Source organism: Phyllobates terribilis, unplaced genomic scaffold (assembly GCF_046119375.1).
Source record: "Phyllobates terribilis strain yellow unplaced genomic scaffold, ASM4611937v1 Scaffold_1__5_contigs__length_1240528914, whole genome shotgun sequence".
NCBI lineage: Eukaryota > Metazoa > Chordata > Amphibia > Anura > Dendrobatidae > Phyllobates > Phyllobates terribilis.
In genome coordinates, this window is record NW_027362761.1 from 412121901 (window position 1) to 412140999 (window position 19099).

Consider the following 19099-nt stretch of genomic DNA (forward strand, 5'->3'; position numbering starts at 1 on the left):
TGAGCTCCCCTCTCTTCCTTTCTACTGGCCGTCCCCACCAGGGATCCACCTTTGTCCAGCTCCCTCGGGCCTTCTGGTGGTGAAACCTTTCCCGGTTTCCCTGACCCTATATGGTATGCCTTCCTGGTAGATATGGCGAGGGATCGCGCCAAAACTTGTCCACGACCTCCGGTTCCTGGCTAAGGATAATTGGCCTCCACCAGTTTGGGATCCGGCACCCTGTTCTGCCAACCCTTCACCCGTTATTTCGTGGGATCTCAGGGTTCCCTCTCTCTTGCGTCTCTGGGCCTTTCCTGGTGTTTCTGTTCCTTCTTCCTCTGACTTCTCTCTCTCTCCCTCTCTCAGCTTCAGGCCTCCACTCCAGGCCTGACTCTGGAGCTGGGCCCAGACTGAGCCACAGCTCCCTATCAGCCCTCTCTGGCTGAGCTCCTCTCTGCACAGAACAGACCCTGTCCTAGGATGGTGCCCACCTTATATACTCCCTCTGACACCCGAGCCCAGGTGACGAGCAACCAATGGGCTCCTACCTCTGCCCAGAGTCCCTCCCCTCTCTGCTCCTACACCACTAGGATGTTCCTCCCCCCTCCCCACTCCAGCCAGGGACAGAAGCTGTCGTACCTGCACATCTATCTGGTGGGAGTACCGTTGATCTGTCCCCCGGAAATGGGGTGAGTGTGGTGCATGCAGCTATCTGAGCCCAGTTCCACACTCCATCCTTACCCGGGAGTGGAATACCACACCTCTGGTCTGAGGTGCAATACTCCTGTAGCAGCCGAGTCCTCGGGGTGCTACATTCCCCCCTGGTAAACCACAGCACGTCCTCGGGCTGGAATAGAGCAAAAGCAAATTACAACATACAAAATTTTTAAAGTGCACTCACATATAAGACGTTAACCAACAACTCATCCCTTTATGGGAGGTACTCTTTTCTTCTTTTAACGTTACAGGTATAAAACATTACGGAAACACTATCAGACTTTCTTCACATACTTATAAAATACCATTAACTCTTTTAGCATCATATAAAACTTTGTCATATAAAACATTCTTGACCAACACGTTCTTGATCTCTGGCCACCGTGCAACTTGTGACCAGGTAAAGTGCAACAGTCTCTAGTTCTAAAGTAGAAACGCAGTTCCTCTATAAAACCAGTAGGGGGCGCCTTAAGAAGCGCAACTATTTACAGGGTGGCCACTCTCAGTCCTCGGCCAGTGGGGATAGGGGAATGGCTGCTCACAGTCCTCAGCCTGGTAAGGGATTAAGGGCACACTGGTAACAGTTCACACAAACACCAATTTTATGACAGTTCTTGTACCCCGACGGGTAACTATATACAGTCCTTCTTTACCACTCTCTAATAATGGTGTCCTCTTCGTGCTCCTTCCTGAGGGTAGTCTTCAGACCCGTCCGGGTCCTCTTGGCTTTCCTCATACTGTATCTCCTCCTCAGTCAGCCGGTGTATGTGAAGGGCGTACGGTCCTTTGGCACACTGATGCCGGGTGAAGGTGACCTCATCACCCGGGTAGAGGTCACGTCCGCGGTGTCCCTCCGGCAGGTGGCTCTCGACATCCCTGCGGGTGACAAAGACGTCGCCGGGGGTTCGGTGATCCCGGATAAAGCCCCAGCCATGCTCCAACTGGAACTTTATTACGGTCCCGTTGGCGCGGGGACCGTGGGCCGCACGGGGGTTTCGTCGGGCCCGGCGTTTCTGCTCCGCGCTTTGGACCTGCAGCTGTTCCTCGCGAATCCACCTCTCTCGCCGTTCTCTCCCAAAGACCTCTATCTGTTGACGGCAGCACTCCTCACGCCGGGCTGCGGCCGCCCGGGTTTCCTTGGTGAACCCCATGAGGTCCTCACCGGTCGGATCCCATGCAAATTGGGCATCCTCCAACGAGAGCGGGACAATTTTGACGGGCGCCGGAGCCGGGATCAGAGGCTCGCACAGGGGCCGTTCCTTCCGGAGTCGGGGGTTGACGTACTCCGGTGGCCACACGAAGGGCAGCCCGTCCGGGCTGGTATGTTGTGCAAACAGATCGGCGCCCAGGGGTGGCACTGTGGAGGTTGAGGGCGCCGTAAGGGCGGCAGCGCCCGGGGGTGCTCGGCCTTGCGTCCAGGCCGGAGGCATCCTATCTGGGCCCAAGTATGGCACCTTCCGGGAGGAGAGTGCTGTGGAGACCGCGGCACCCGGAGGTACTCGGCCTTGCGACCAGGCCGGTGGCACTTCCTCTTTTGCCGCGCTCTGGGTCAAGGGGCGTGGCACGGAAGGGGGCGTGACCGCGGCTCCGGCCGCTTGAGGCCTAGTTGGGAGCAGTGGCGGTGCGGCAACGGGCGCGGTGAGTGGGACTTCGGGCTCTGCGACGGGGAGCTGGGGCAGGTTTTCGGCTACTGGGCTCGGGGTGGTGACGTCCCCATTACCTGCTTCCATCCCTGCGGCTCCCTCCGCGGCGTCGTCTCCGGCCTTCGTCCCTCCTGCACCATCCTCAGGGGCAGACATGCTCCACGTTGCGGGTGTCGTCCTCTGCTGGCGGGTTCCAGCCTGCTGGGCCATCTCCCTCCCCCATTCGGCCAGTGCTTCCTGCTGTACTCGGGCCATCTTCCGGGCCAAGGCCTCCAGCGCGGTCTGTGCACGCTCCCGATCTCTGGGGAGCTGTGCCAGGATCTCCACCAGGCCTTCTGGGGTGGCGGCCTGCAGCAGGCCCCGGACCACGGGGTCGGTACCGCTTGTCTCTTCCTCCATCCCCGGGTGCGATCTGTCCAGACTTCTCCAGGCTGCACCCATCTTCTCCGTTTTGTTCTCTATCCGCCCCCCTTGGGAGTGGTCCCGGGGCAACTTAGTGACAGTCAGTTTCAGGGGCAGACCCCCCACTTTGATGGACATTTCCATGGTGGTAGTCTCGGCTGGTGGGGGCGGTCTCCGCTTTTGGCGCCCTTCTGGGACCGCGCGCACGATGGGAGGTGGTCTCTTGCCACCCTCTGGCACGCCCATAATGGCGTCCGCTCTGCCAGGGCGGGAAATCGTCTCAGATGGCGGGAATCGTCTCCCGATGGCGGGAAACTTCGCAGATGGCGGGCAAAGACTGCAGATGGCGGGCAAACGGCGGGAAACGACCCCAGATGGCGTCCGATGGCGGGAACCCTCTGGAATTGGCGGGAGACTCCTTTTTGCGGTAAATGTGAACTTTTCTTCAGGCACGCAGTACCCGGTGGTTGCGGGCACGTAATCCTGCCGACTACGCCAAAGTTGACGCGCCCCCTGGGCCATGTTGTGTAGCGTTGCGCATGCGGGGAATACCCGGAGCCGGATCCGATAGGGGTAGTAGTCCTTGTGGCAGTGACCCGGTCCGTGCCCAGGGTGTCAAACTAAGTGGCGTTATTGATATGATGGTATTAGTGTCCGACTACGCCACCCGTTGGATGCGGCTATGAAGCTGCCGCTGCAGGGCAGTCCGCTGAGGCCGGTGGTACGGATGTGCAGCGTGGATGGTATAACCCCCAACGGGAGGGGTATAGCCTCAGGGCAGCTGATGAAGCAGGAAAAGATGATAGTGGTAGTGGTGGTGTGACAAGGAAGCTCAGAGACGTGCAATTGCAGTTTTCACAGCTTTACTCACAGTTCTTTATCAGGTCCCTTGTGTACAGCTAGGACCACCCGAGCCATGCTGCGTCCACCAGGTGCGGGACTCGGCCAACTCCCAGGCAGTTCCAGAGCGTGGTCCTGAGCTCCCCTCTCTTCCTTTCTACTGGCCGTCCCCACCAGGGATCCACCTTTGTCCAGCTCCCTCGGGCCTTCTGGTGGTGAAACCTTTCCCGGTTTCCCTGACCCTATATGGTATGCCTTCCTGGTAGATATGGCGAGGGATCGCGCCAAAACTTGTCCACGACCTCCGGTTCCTGGCTAAGGATAATTGGCCTCCACCAGTTTGGGATCCGGCACCCTGTTCTGCCAACCCTTCACCCGTTATTTCGTGGGATCTCAGGGTTCCCTCTCTCTTGCGTCTCTGGGCCTTTCCTGGTGTTTCTGTTCCTTCTTCCTCTGACTTCTCTCTCTCTCCCTTTCTCAGCTTCAGGCCTCCACTCCAGGCCTGACTCTGGAGCTGGACCCAGACTGAGCCACAGCTCCCTATCAGCCCTCTCTGGCTGAGCTCCTCTCTGCACAGAACAGACCCTGTCCTAGGATGGTGCCCACCTTATATACTCCCTCTGACACCCGAGCCCAGGTGACGAGCAACCAATGGGCTCCTACCTCTGCCCAGAGTCCCTCCCCTCTCTGCTCCTACACCACTAGGATGTTCCTCCCCCCTCCCCACTCCAGCCAGGGACAGAAGCTGTCGTACCTGCACATCTATCTGGTGGGAGTACCGTTGATCTGTCCCCCGGAAATGGGGTGAGTGTGGTGCATGCAGCTATCTGAGCCCAGTTCCACACTCCATCCTTACCCGGGAGTGGAATACCACACCTCTGGTCTGAGGTGCAATACTCCTGTAGCAGCCGAGTCCTCGGGGTGCTACACCGACATGGTGGAATTCAACTCTGCACATGTTGCAGCGACTGTGGCAGCACCAACAAGCCCTGGTGCAATACGTTCTGACGTATAGCCTGGGCCAACGAGATCCAGAGGTGGGGCAAATAACGCTGCAGGAGTGGTCTCAGATCAGGGACCTATGAAGTTGACGTGCCCCTTGGGCCGTGGGGTACCAGGAGCCAGGTCGGTAGACGCTGGGGGTTGTAATCACTGTGGCGGCGACCCGGTCCGTGACCCAGGGCGGTCAATCCAAGGGTAATTTGTATATATGGGTTTTATAATGTCCGACTACTCCAGCTGTGGAGTGCGGCCAAAGTAGCTGCCTCTATGGAACAGTCCTCTGAAGCTGGTGGTTTTGCAGCAATGGTATTATTACTCCGCACAGGAAGAGTGTAGCTTCAGGGCAGTGTGGGTGGATGATGGTGGTTGTAGTGCAGGGAGTCAGTAATGAACACAGAGTCCGTGTGATGCAGTCCCAAGATCTTTACTCACAGTTGTTGCAGTCCAGATTACAGGTACCAGAGCAATCTCCCCCGTCGTGCTGTGGGTACTCAGTGAGGGGCTCAGTCCACCCCCAGATAGCTCCGGAGTACTTAGCTGGACCCCCTTCTGTGTGTCCTTTCTTAGCCTTCTCCCTGCACCTCACACCCAGTGACACTTCTATCCGGTATCCTTGGGCCTTGGCGGGCGACATGTGTTCCGTCCCCTGGGTCCTATGTGGCTACCTTCTTAGTGAGACTGGTGTGGACTTTGGCCTGCAGTACATGAAATGCTGCAGCCTCCGGTTTCTAGTTGAGCCTTGCTGTTTCTCCGCTAGTTGAGGGACCGGTTCCCCTTATCTGCCTGACCCCTCTACCTCCTGGTAGCAGCGGGCGTACGGGTGGCATTCTGCACGGCCCCTACCCCTAGGGTCCCTTTGGTTCCTGGAGCCTTCCTGCTCCCACTCCTCTCTTCTCTCCTTCAGTCCTGGGCCTCCCAGGCTAGGCCCGTCTCCGGAGCAGAGCTCATGCAGAGCCTCTGCTCTTGTCACTTCTCCTCCTCTGACTGGCTTGCTCTTTCTAAGATGGCTTCCTATTTATACTCTACCTGTCATGTGCTCCCCTAAGCAGCTTTCTCCACCCACGCCCACTACATAGGACCCTCCCACCAGCTAGGGACCTGGGACTGTGCTCTCCCTTAGGAGCAATCTCGCCCTACCCCCACTGCTGGTATGTGTTGGATGCAGGTGTTAGGGTCCTGAGCCATACTCCTTCCTTACCTGAGGGTGAGATACCACACCTCTGGGTGAGATGCAGTACCTTTGTTGTGACTGAACCCTCTGGTGCGCCACACACCCTTCTGCACAGTTTTGAAATGGCGAAGAAGATGTTTAGTGCTGATGACGATGCCGTTATCAGCATGACTATTCTGGTGATTTACATGCTGGAGCACACGTTAAACAGAATTCAGAGTCAGGTGGAGGGACAAGAGGTGGAGGAAGTAGAGGAGGAGTCGTATGCGGAAGGGATAACATCTCCAAGGTCCAGACGGTCGGCAGCACCAAGGCGGCAGGCATGGGAGGGTGGGGGAGAGGGATTAACCAGGGCGCATGGTAGCAGTCAAACTGTTGAGGAAGGTGCAGGAGCCGAGAAGAAGTGGAGGACGAACTGGCGATGGGCATGTAAGACTCATCAGATGAGGGAGACCTTGACCACATTGTTGTGCGAGGATGAGGGGAAAGGGCAGAGGAAGGAGGCATGATTCTTACCTCGCTACCAACACAACAAGGACTTGGTCCTACTGGATGTGCAAGACACATGAGTGCCTTCTTGCTGCACGTCCTGCAACATGACCCTCGGATTGTCAGAATTCGAAGTAATCCCGACTACTGGGTTGCCACACTCTTAGATCCCCGGTACAAAAGTAAATTTGCCGAAATAATTCCAGCCATAGAAAGGGATTCACGCATGCAGGAGTATCAGCAGAGGCTGTTGCAGAATCTTACATGTGCTTTTCCACAAAACACCAGTGGTGCACGTAGTGAATCTCACAGTTCTAACTTGCAAACCGTGGGACTGTCGAGTCTTCATCACTCAAACCGTAACAGTAACACAGTATCTGCTGGTAACAGCAATTTTGTGGAATCGTTTCACCACTTTTTTAGACCATCCTTTGCAGGGCCACAGGAGACAAGAAGTCTGACACATAGTCAACGCCTAGAGAGGATGGTACCGGAGTATCTCCAAGTGAATATCGAAGCCATGACTGTGTCACTGGACCCTTGCTCATTTTGGGATTCCAATCTGGGAAAATGTCACTCACGCCTTGGAGATCTTGTCATGCCATGCAGCCAGCGTTCTCTCTGAAAGTGTGTTCAATGCTGCTGGTGGAGTGCTGACAGATAAGCGCACGCGGCTGTCCACTGAGAATGTAGACAGACTCACGTTCATAAAGATGAACAAATCATGGATCCGCAGGGACTTTTCTACCCCTGTGTCATCCTGGGGAGACTAAAAGCTTGAGGATTTGGTAAAATCACCTCACCAACCATTTTAAGCAACTCTGGGTCAATTGATGCCACTTAAGTGGTGTCTGTGCCACAATTTTTTTTATAAAATGGAGACTCTTTTTGGAGTCCCATTGCTGTGTTTTACATGACGTTGGCATCGTTAATTCCAGGTGGGTTGGGTCGCTCCCCCCCCTTTTAACTGTAAGAAACTACATACACTTTGGCTTGGGGTAACACAGATGGTTGAGTCTGAAGAGCTGTTTACTCAGAGGTCTGCTCCAAAGCTTCAGTGTCTGCTAGTCAGCGTAGAATTTTTAACTGCATTTAGCCTAGGCAATACTTTGGGCGTAGTAGCCCAGCTGTGAAGCAAGCTGCACCGCCTGTGTATCTAATAAGAATTTTTAAATGCATCTAGCCTAGGCAGACTGTGGGGACCCCCCAACCAAACTCAGACGCTCAGCCCCCCTACCGCCCCCCTTTCCTTGACAATACAATAATGTAACTCTTACAACTGGATGGGTGAGGATCAGTCACAGCTTTATTAACTCTTTATACTCATTCCATTAGAAAGGCACTTTATTTCTAAAATAATTCAGCTTTTTGCAGCATGCCCTGGGTCTCCACATCGGCAAGTTGGCCAACAAGTGTAACTCTCCAACATGTCCTTTCTATTTCCAGGCCACGGATTATCCTGCGTACTCGTATGCAGGACTCTGACCCCGATCCATCACTCTTAACGCTTGTTCCACTCCGTCCTCGAGTCCTGACAGGAATATGTCCAGTCCAATATCCATTAAGTGAACACCGTCGGGCCGTATGAGGCCTGCTTTATCTCCTCCCAGTTGTCGGTGTTGTATCACTACACCGCCTCTGTCTCTTCTAAATTTTGCCATCCGAATATTTATTACCCACCTTGTCCGTTCGATGGCCGAGATGTCTCGCGCACCTTGCCATACCGCTATCGGCACAATCTCTGACCATACTATACTTAGTTTTGTGAAAAATTCTCTGAAGCGCTCAGTGTCTAGTTTCATTATTACCATTAGTTATGCGCTCTTGTGATGACCTAGGTCGTTTCCCCTGGCCTGTATAACTAAGATGACCGGACCTCTTGCCTCTCTCCCTACCTTGATTACCTCCATTAGTACCTGTGGCCATAGCAGGCCTCTAATACCTCTCCAGTTGAAATCTGTGTTTTGAAACTCTAATTTCCTGCTGCCTGGGCTGACTTTTGCCCTTTTTTCTGCCCAATATATATACGAGTGCCCTATCACCCCCACTGTTGGCTTAGCGTCACCTGTAAAAGAAACAAACCACGTTAGAATAACAAGTCCGGTCTTATGTATCTCGCCAAACACGTGGATCGCGATCTCCCTATCCTCTGAACTTCCGTTTCTGACAGTCCTGCTCTTGCTGCTTCCGTGGCCGCGCCTATGCAGAATGAGTGTGTCCCATAATCTTTAGGGTGGTTCCCTGCCGATGTTATGCATTTATTAAATATAGCTTGGAACTAGTATCTTGATAATGGCATTCCATCAATGTGTGATAGGAAGAAATTACTTTGTGATCTGATGGTTATATATGTTTTTACTATTGTTACCCGACTCAGTGTACCGTTTGTGGGTTGTAGAAGTACCCAAGTGCCCCTGCCCGCTGGAACCGTTTTCAATTGGCGTATGCTTAGACGTATTGCATTATTTGCTATGACTACGTCCTGGTGTAATAAGCCTTAACTGGTTGTAATTTTGGATTGATGGACTAATTCGCTTATGCATAGCGCATCGAAGAAGGCGATCGCAAATGCAATAGACAGTAGTGTTGCTTCAAATTGTGAGTGTCATGTTAATGGTGTTAGGGATATGATGTGAGAAATCAGTTTTAGTGACACGGGACGGGACGTCTACACTCCTGACTTGGCTGACCCCTTTTCCACCCTTTTATGGATTGTCTGATGATGAATCTCTTTGTCACATCTCCACAATTCAGTAGTTGGAAGTGAAATGCTACTCCGGTCAGACACCACTGCTAGCCGGCGTAGTAGGCCTAGCACTGGGAGAGACGATGATGCCATCTTATTATTGCAGTGCGCTAGGCGGGTGTTATTTGTTATGAAGCGTATATTTTTGTTATCCAGGCAAGCGCCCCTTATTTCTATTGCTACCACTATTGGGAAGAAAAATTATTTCCGGGCTAGATGCAGCTAAAAATGATTATTAATTTCAAAGCTGGTGGAGCTTGGTATTGATGGTCTAATACAATGAGAACCACACACTGCTACAAGCCCAAATATTTTTTCAGAGCTAGATGCAGATAAAAAATATTTTTAAATTTGCAACCTGGTGGAGGATAGTATAGATGGACTAATAGAACAAGTCCCACACACTGCTACAAGCCCAAATATTTTTTCAGAGGTAGATGCAGATAAAAATTTATTTGAATTTGCAACCTGGTGGAGGATAGTATAGATGGACTAATAGAACAAGTCCCACACACTGCTACAAGCCCAAATATTTAATCAGAGCTAGATGCAGATAAAAATTCTTATTAATTTCAAAGCTGGTGGAGCTTGGTATAGATGGCCTAATACAATGAGTACCACACACTGCTACAAGCCCAAATATTTTTTTCAGAGCTAGATGCAGATAAAAATCATTTTTAATTTGCAACCTGGTGGAGGTTAGTATAGATGGACTAATAGAACAAGTCCCACACCCTGCTACAAGCCCAAATATTTTTCTGAGCTAGATGCAGATAAAAATTATTTTTAATTTGCAACCTGGTGGAGGTTAGTATAGATGGACTAATAGAACAAGTCCCACACACTGCTACAAGCGAAAATATTTTTTCAGAGCTAGATGCAGATAAAAATTCTTATTAATTTCAAAGCTGGTGGAGCTTTCTATAGATGGCCTAATACAATGAGTACCACACACTGCTGCAAGCCCAAATATTTTTTCAGAGCTATATGCAGATAAAAATTATTTTTAATTTGCAAACTGGTGGAGATCAGTATAGATGGACTAATAGAACAAGTCACAAACACTGCTACAAGCCCAAATATTTTTTCAGAGCTGGATGCAGATAAAAATTATTTTGAATTTGCAACCTGGTGGAGGTTAGTATAGATGGACTAATAGAACAAGTCCCACACACTGCTACAAGCCCAAATGTTTTTTCAGAGCTAGATGCAGATAAAAATTCTTATTAAATTCAAAACTGGTGGAGCTTGGTATAGATGGCCTAATACAATGAGTACCACATACTGCTACAAGCCCAAATATTTTTTCAGAGCTAGATGCAGATAAAAAATATTTTTAATTTGCAACCTGGTTTAGGTTAGTATAGATGGACTAATAGAACAAGTCCCACACACTGCTACCAGCCCAAATATTTTTTCAGAGCTAGATACAGATAAAAATTATTTTTAATTTGCAACCTGGTGGAGGTTAGTATAGATGGACGAATAGAACAAGTCCCACACACTGCCACAAGCCCAAATATTTTCTCAGAGCTAGATGCAGAAAAAAATTATTTTTAATTTGCAAACTGGTGGAGGTTAGTACAGATGGACTAATAGAACAAGTCCCACACACTGCTACAAGCCCAAATATTTTTTCAGAGCTAGATGCAGATAAAAATTATTTTGAATTTGCAACCTGGTGGAGGTTAGTATAGATGGACTAATAGATCAAGTCCCATTCACTGCTACAAGCCCAAATATTTTTTTATAGCTAGATGCAGATAAAAATTATTTTGAATTTGCAACCTGGTGGAGGTTAGTATAGATGGACTAATAGAACAAGTCCCACACACTGATACAAGCCCAAATATTGTTTCAGAGCTAGATGCAGATAAAAATTATTTTTAATTTGCAACCTGGTGGAAGTTAGTATAGATGAAATAATAGAAGATGTCCGACACACTGCTACAAGCCCAAATATTTTTTCAGAGCTAGATGCAGATAAAAATTCTTATTAATTTCAAAACTTGTGGAGCTTGGTATAGATGGCCTAATACAATGAGTACCACACACTGCTACAAGCCCAAATATTTTTTCATAGCTAGATGCAGATAAAAATTATTTTTAATTTGCAACCTGGTGGAGGTTAGTATAGATGGACTAATAGAACAAGTCCTACACACTGCTACAAGCCCAAATATTTTTTCAGAGCTAGATGCAGATAAAAATTATTTTGAATTTGCAACCTGGTGGAGGTTAGTATAGATGGACGAATAGAACAAGTCCCACACACTGCCACAAGCCCAAATATTTTCTCAGAGCTAGATGCAGAAAAAAATTATTTTTAATTTGCAAACTGGTGGAGGTTAGTACAGATGGACTAATAGAACAAGTCCCACACACTGCTACAAGCCCAAATATTTTTTCAGAGCTAGATGCAGATAAAAATTATTTTGAATTTGCAACCTGGTGGAGGTTAGTATAGATGGACTAATAGATCAAGTCCCATTCACTGCTACAAGCCCAAATATTTTTTTATAGCTAGATGCAGATAAAAATTATTTTGAATTTGCAACCTGGTGGAGGTTAGTATAGATGGACTAATAGAACAAGTCCCACACACTGATACAAGCCCAAATATTGTTTCAGAGCTAGATGCAGATAAAAATTATTTTTAATTTGCAACCTGGTGGAAGTTAGTATAGATGAAATAATAGAAGATGTCCCACACACTGCTACAAGCCCAAATATTTTTTCAGAGCTAGATGCAGATAAAAATTCTTATTAATTTCAAAACTTGTGGAGCTTGGTATAGATGGCCTAATACAATGAGTACCACACACTGCTACAAGCCCAAATATTTTTTCATAGCTAGATGCAGATAAAAATTATTTTTAATTTGCAACCTGGTGGAGGTTAGTATAGATGGACTAATAGAACAAGTCCTACACACTGCTACAAGCCCAAATATTTTTTCAGAGCTAGATGCAGATAAAAATTATTTTGAATTTGCAACCTGGTGGAGGTTAGTATAGATGGACTAATAGAACAAGTCCCACATACTGCTACAAGCCCAAATATTTTTTCCGAGCTATATGCAGATAAAAATGATTTTGAATTTGCAACCTGCTGGAGTTTAGTATAGATGGACTAATAGAAGATGTCCCACACACTGATACAAGCCCAAATATTTTTTTCAGAGCTAGATGCAGATAAAAATTATTTTTAATTTGCAAACTGGTGGAGGTTAGTATAGATGGACTAATAGAACAAGTCCCACACACTGCTACAAGCCAAATATTTTTTCAGAGCTAGATGCAGATAAAAATTCTTATTAATTTCAAAGCTGGTGGAGATTGGCATAGAAGGCGTAATACAATGAGTACCACACACTGCTACAAGGCCAAATATTTTTTCAGAGCTAGATGCAGAAAAAAATTATTTTTAATTTGCAAACTGGTGGAGGTTAGTATAGATGGACTAATAGAACAAGTCCCACACACTGCTACAAGCCCAAATATTTTTTCAGAGCTATATGTAGATAAAAATTATTTTAAATTTGAAACCTGCTGGAGGTTAGTATAGATGGACTAATAGAACATGTGCCACACACTGCTACAAGCCCAAATATTTTTTCAGAGCTATATGCAGATAAAAATTATTTTGAATTTGCAACCTGGTGGAAGTTAGTATAGATGGACTAGTAGAACAAGTCCCACACAATGCTACAAGCCCAAATATTTTTTCAGAGCTATATGTAGATAAAAATTATTTTGAATTTGAAACCTGCTGGAGGTTAGTATAGATGGACTAATAGAACATGTCCCACACACTGCTACAAGCCCAAATATTTTTTCAGAGCTATATGCAGATAAAAATTATTTTGAATTTGCAACCTGGTGGAAGTTAGTATAGATGGACTAGTAGAACAAGTCCCACACAATGCTACAAGCCCAAATATTTTTTCAGAGCTATATGTAGATAAAAATTATTTTGAATTTGAAACCTGCTGGAGGTTAGTATAGATGGACTAATAGAACATGTCCCACACACTGCTACAAGCCCAAATATTTTTTCAGAGCTATATGCAGATAAAAATTATTTTGAATTTGCAACCTGGTGGAAGTTAGTATAGATGGACTAGTAGAACAAGTCCCACACACTGCTACAAGCCCAAATATTTTTTCAGAGCTAGATGCAGATAAAAATTATTTTGAATTTGCAACCTGGTGGAGGTTAGTATAGATGGACTAATAGAACAAGTCCCATACACTGCTAGAACCCAAATATTTTTTCAGAGCTAGATGCAGATAAAAATTATTTTGAATTTGCAACCTGGTGGAGGTTAGTATAGATGGACTAATAGAGCAATTCCAACACACTGCTAGAAGCCCAAATATTTTTTCAGAGCTAGATGCCGATAAAAATTATTTTTAATTTGCAACCTGGTGGAGGTTAGTATAGATGTACTAATAGAACAAGTCACACACACTGCTACAAGCCCAAATATTTTTTCAGAGCTAGATGCAGATAAAAATTATTTTTAATTTGCAACCTGGTGGAGGTTAGTATAGATGGACAAATAGAACAAGTCCCACACACTGCTACAAGCCCAAAAAATTTTTCAGAGCTAGATGCAGATAAAAATTATTTTGAATTTGCAACCTGCTGGAGGTAAGTGTAGATAGACTAATAGAAAATGTGCCACACACTGCTACAAGCCCAAATATTTTTTCAGAGCTAGATGCAGATAAAAATTCTTATTAATTTCAAAGCTGGTGGAGCTTGTTATAGATGGCCTAATACAATGAGTCCCACACACTGCTACAAGCCCAAATATTTTTTCAAAGCTAGATGCAGATAAAAATTATTTTGAATTTGCAACCTGGTGTTGGTTAATATAGATGGACTAATAGTACAAGTCCCACATACTGCTACAAGCCCAAATATTTTTTCAGAGCTAGATGCAGATAAAAATTATTTTGAATTTGCAACCTGGTGGAGGTTAGTATAGATGGACTAATAGAACAAGTCCCACACACTGATACAAGCCCAAATATTGTTTCAGAGCTAGATGCAGATAAAAATTATTTTTAATTTGCAATCTGGTGGAAGTTAGTATAGATGGAATAATAGAAGATGTCCAACACACTGCTACAAGCCCAAACATTTTTTCAGAACTAGATGCAGATAAAAATTCTTATTAATTTCAAAACTTGTGGAGCTTGGTATAGATGGCCTAATACAATGAGTACCACACACTGCTACAAGCCCAAATATTTTTTCAGAGCTAGATGCAGATAAAATTTATTTTTAATTTGCAACCTGGTGGAGGTTAGTATAGATGGACTAATAGAACAAGTCCCACACACTGCTACAAGCCCAAATATTTTTTCAGAGCTAGATGCAGATAAAAATTATTTTGAATTTGCAACCTGGTGGAGGTTAGTATAGATGGACTAATAGAACAAGTCCCACATACTGCTACAAGCCCAAATATTTTTTCCGAGCTATATGCAGATAAAAATGATTTTGAATTTGCAACCTGCTGGAGTTTAGTATAGATGTACTAATAGAACAAGTCACACACACTGCTACAAGCCCAAATATTTTTTCAGAGCTAGATGCAGATAAAAATTATTTTTAATTTGCAACCTGGTGGAGGTTAGTATAGATGGACAAATAGAACAAGTCCCACACACTGCTACAAGCCCAAAAAATTTTTCAGAGCTAGATGCAGATAAAAATTATTTTGAATTTGCAACCTGCTGGAGGTAAGTGTAGATAGACTAATAGAAAATGTGCCACACACTGCTACAAGCCCAAATATTTTTTCAGAGCTAGATGCAGATAAAAATTCTTATTAATTTCAAAGCTGGTGGAGCTTGTTATAGATGGCCTAATACAATGAGTCCCACACACTGCTACAAGCCCAAATATTTTTTCAAAGCTAGATGCAGATAAAAATTATTTTGAATTTGCAACCTGGTGTTGGTTAATATAGATGGACTAATAGTACAAGTCCCACATACTGCTACAAGCCCAAATATTTTTTCAGAGCTAGATGCAGATAAAAATTATTTTGAATTTGCAACCTGGTGGAGGTTAGTATAGATGGACTAATAGAACAAGTCCCACACACTGATACAAGCCCAAATATTGTTTCAGAGCTAGATGCAGATAAAAATTATTTTTAATTTGCAATCTGGTGGAAGTTAGTATAGATGGAATAATAGAAGATGTCCAACACACTGCTACAAGCCCAAACATTTTTTCAGAACTAGATGCAGATAAAAATTCTTATTAATTTCAAAACTTGTGGAGCTTGGTATAGATGGCCTAATACAATGAGTACCACACACTGCTACAAGCCCAAATATTTTTTCAGAGCTAGATGCAGATAAAATTTATTTTTAATTTGCAACCTGGTGGAGGTTAGTATAGATGGACTAATAGAACAAGTCCCACACACTGCTACAAGCCCAAATATTTTTTCAGAGCTAGATGCAGATAAAAATTATTTTGAATTTGCAACCTGGTGGAGGTTAGTATAGATGGACTAATAGAACAAGACCCACATACTGCTACAAGCCCAAATATTTTTTCCGAGCTATATGCAGATAAAAATGATTTTGAATTTGCAACCTGCTGGAGTTTAGTATAGATGGACTAATAGAAGATGTCCCACACACTGATACAAGCCCAAATATTTTTTCAGAGCTAGATGCAGATAAAAATTATTTTTAATTTGCAACCTAGTGGAGGTTAGTATAGATGGACTAATAGAACAAGTCCCACACACTGCTACAAGCCCAAATATTTTTTCAGAGCTAGATGCAGATAAAAATTCTTATTAATTTCAAAGCTGGTGGAGCTTGTTATAGATGGCCTAATACAATGAGTCCCACACACTGCTACAAGCCCAAATATTTTTTCAAAGCTAGATGCAGATAAAAATTATTTTGAATTTGCAACCTGGTGTTGGTTAATATAGATGGACTAATAGTACAAGTCCCACACACTGCTACAAGCCCAAATATTTTTTCAGAGCTAGATGCAGATAAAAATTATTTTGAATTTGCAACCTGGTGGAGGTTAGTATAGATGAACTAATAGAACAAGTCCCACATACTGCTACAAGCCCAAATATTTTTTCCGAGCTATATGCAGATAAAAATGATTTTGAATTTGCAACCTGCTGGAGTTTAGTATAGATGGACTAATAGAAGATGTCCCACACACTGATACAAGCCCAAATATTTTTTCAGAGCTAGATGCAGATAAAAATTATTTTTAATTTGCAACCTGGTGGAGGTTAGTATAGATGGACTAATAGAACAAGTCCCACACACTGCTACAAGCCCAAATATTTTTTCAGAGCTAGATGCAGATAAAAATTCTTATTAATTTCAAAGCTGGTGGAGCTTGTTATAGATGGCCTAATACAATGAGTCCCACACACTGCTACAAGCCCAAATATTTTTTCAAAGCTAGATGCAGATAAAAATTATTTTGAATTTGCAACCTGGTGTTGGCTAATATAGATGGACTAATAGTACAAGTCCCACACACTGCTACAAGCCCAAATATTTTTTCAGAGCTAGATGCAGATAAAAATTATTTTGAATTTGCAACCTGGTGGAGGTTAGTATAGATGAACTAATAGAACAAGTCCCACACACTGCTACAAGCCAAATATTTTTTCCGAGCTATATGCAGATAAAAATTATTTTGAATTTGCAACCTGGTGGAGGTTAGTATAGATGGACTAATAGAACAAGTCCCACACACAGCTACAAGCCCAAATATGTTTTCAGAGCTAGATGCAGATAAAAATTATTTTTAATTTGCAAACTGGTGGAGGTTAGTATAGATGGACTAATAGAAGAAGTCCCACACACTGCTAGAAGCCCAAATATTTTTTCAGAGCTAGATGTAGATAAAATTCTTATTAATTTCAAAACTGTTGGAGCTTGGTATAGATGGCCTAATACAATGAGTACCACTCACTGCTACAAGCCCAAATATTTTTTCAGAGCTAGATGCAGATAAAAATTATTTTGAATTTGCAACCTGGTGGAGGTTAGTATAGATGGACTAATAGAGAAAGTCCCACACACTGCTAGAAGCCCAAATAATTTTTCAGAGCTAGATGCAGATAAAAATTATTTTGAATTTGCATCCTGGTGGAGGTTAGTATAGATGGACTAAAAGAACAAGTCCCACACACTGATACAAGACCAAATATTTTTTCAGAGCTAGATGCAGATAAAAATTATTTTTAATTTGCAAACTGGTGGAGGTTAGTATAGATGGACTAATACAACAAGTCCCACACACTGCTACAAGCCCAAATATTTTTTCAGAGCTATATGTAGATAAAAATTATTTTGAATTTGCAACCTGGTGGAGGTTAGTATAGATGGAATAGTAGAACAAGTCCCACACACTGCTACAAGCCCAAATATTTTTTCATAGCTAGATGCAGATAAAAATTATTTTGAATTTGCAACCTGGTGGAGGTTAGTATAGATGGACTAATAGAACAAGTCCCACACACTGCTACAAGCCCAAATATTTTTTCAGAGCTAGATGCAGATAAAAATTTATTTTAATTTGCAACCTAGTTGAGGTTAGTATAGATGGACTAATAGAACAAGTCCCACACACTGCTACAAGCCCAAATATTTTTTCAGAGCTAGATGCAGATAACAATTCTTATTAATTTCAAAACTGGTGGAGCTTGGTATAGATGGCCTAATACAATTAGTACCAAACACTGCTACAAGCCCAAATATTTTTTTAGAGCTAGATGCAGATAAAAATTATTTTTAATTTGCAACCTGGTGGAGGTTAGTATAGATGGACTAATAGAACAAGTCCCACACACTGGTACAATCCCAAATATTTTTTCAGAGCTAGATGCAGATAAAAATTATTTTTAATTTGCAACCTGGTGTAGGTTAGTATAGATGGACTAATAGAACAAGTCCCACACACTGCTACAAGCCCAAATATTTTTTCAGAGCTAGATGCAGATAAAAATTCTTATTAATTTCAAAGCTGGTGGAGCTTGTTATAGATGGCCTAATACAATGAGTCCCACACACTGCTACAAGCCCAAATATTTTTTCAAAGCTAGATGCAGATAAAAATTATTTTGAATTTGCAACCTGGTGTTGGTTAATATAGATGGACTAATAGTACAAGTCCCACATACTGCTACAAGCCCAAATATTTTTTCAGAGCTAGATGCAGATAAAAATTATTTTGAATTTGCAACCTGGTGGAGGTTAGTATAGATGGACTAATAGAACAAGTCCCACACACTGATACAAGCCCAAATATTGTTTCAGAGCTAGATGCAGATAAAAATTATTTTTAATTTGCAATCTGGTGGAAGTTAGTATAGATGGAATAATAGAATATGTCCAACACACTGCTACAAGCCCAAACATTTTTTCAGAACTAGATGCAGATAAAAATTCTTATTAATTTCAAAACTTGTGGAGCTTGGTATAGATGGCCTAATACAATGAGTACCACACACTGCTACAAGCCCAAATATTTTTTCAGAGCTAGATGCAGATAAAATTTATTTTTAATTTGCAACCTGGTGGAGGTTAGTATAGATGGACTAATAGAACAAGTCCCACACACTGCTACAAGCCCAAATATTTTTTCAGAGCTAGATGCAGATAAAAATTATTTTGAATTTGCAACCTGGTGGAGGTTAGTATAGATGGACTAATAGAACAAGTCCCACATACTGCTACAAGCCCAAATATTTTTTCCGAGCTATATGCAGATAAAAATGATTTTGAATTTGCAACCTGCTGGAGTTTAGTATAGATGGACTAATAGAAGATGTCCCACACACTGATACAAGCCCAAATATTTTTTCAGAGCTAGATGCAGATAAAAATTATTTTTAATTTGCAACCTGGTGGAGGTTAGTATAGATGGACTAATAGAACAAGTCCCACACACTGCTACAAGCCCAAATATTTTTTCAGAGCTAGATGCAGATAAAAATTCTTATTAATTTCAAAGCTGGTGGAGCTTGTTATAGATGGCCTAATACAATGAGTCCCACACACTGCTACAAGCCCAAATATTTTTTCAAAG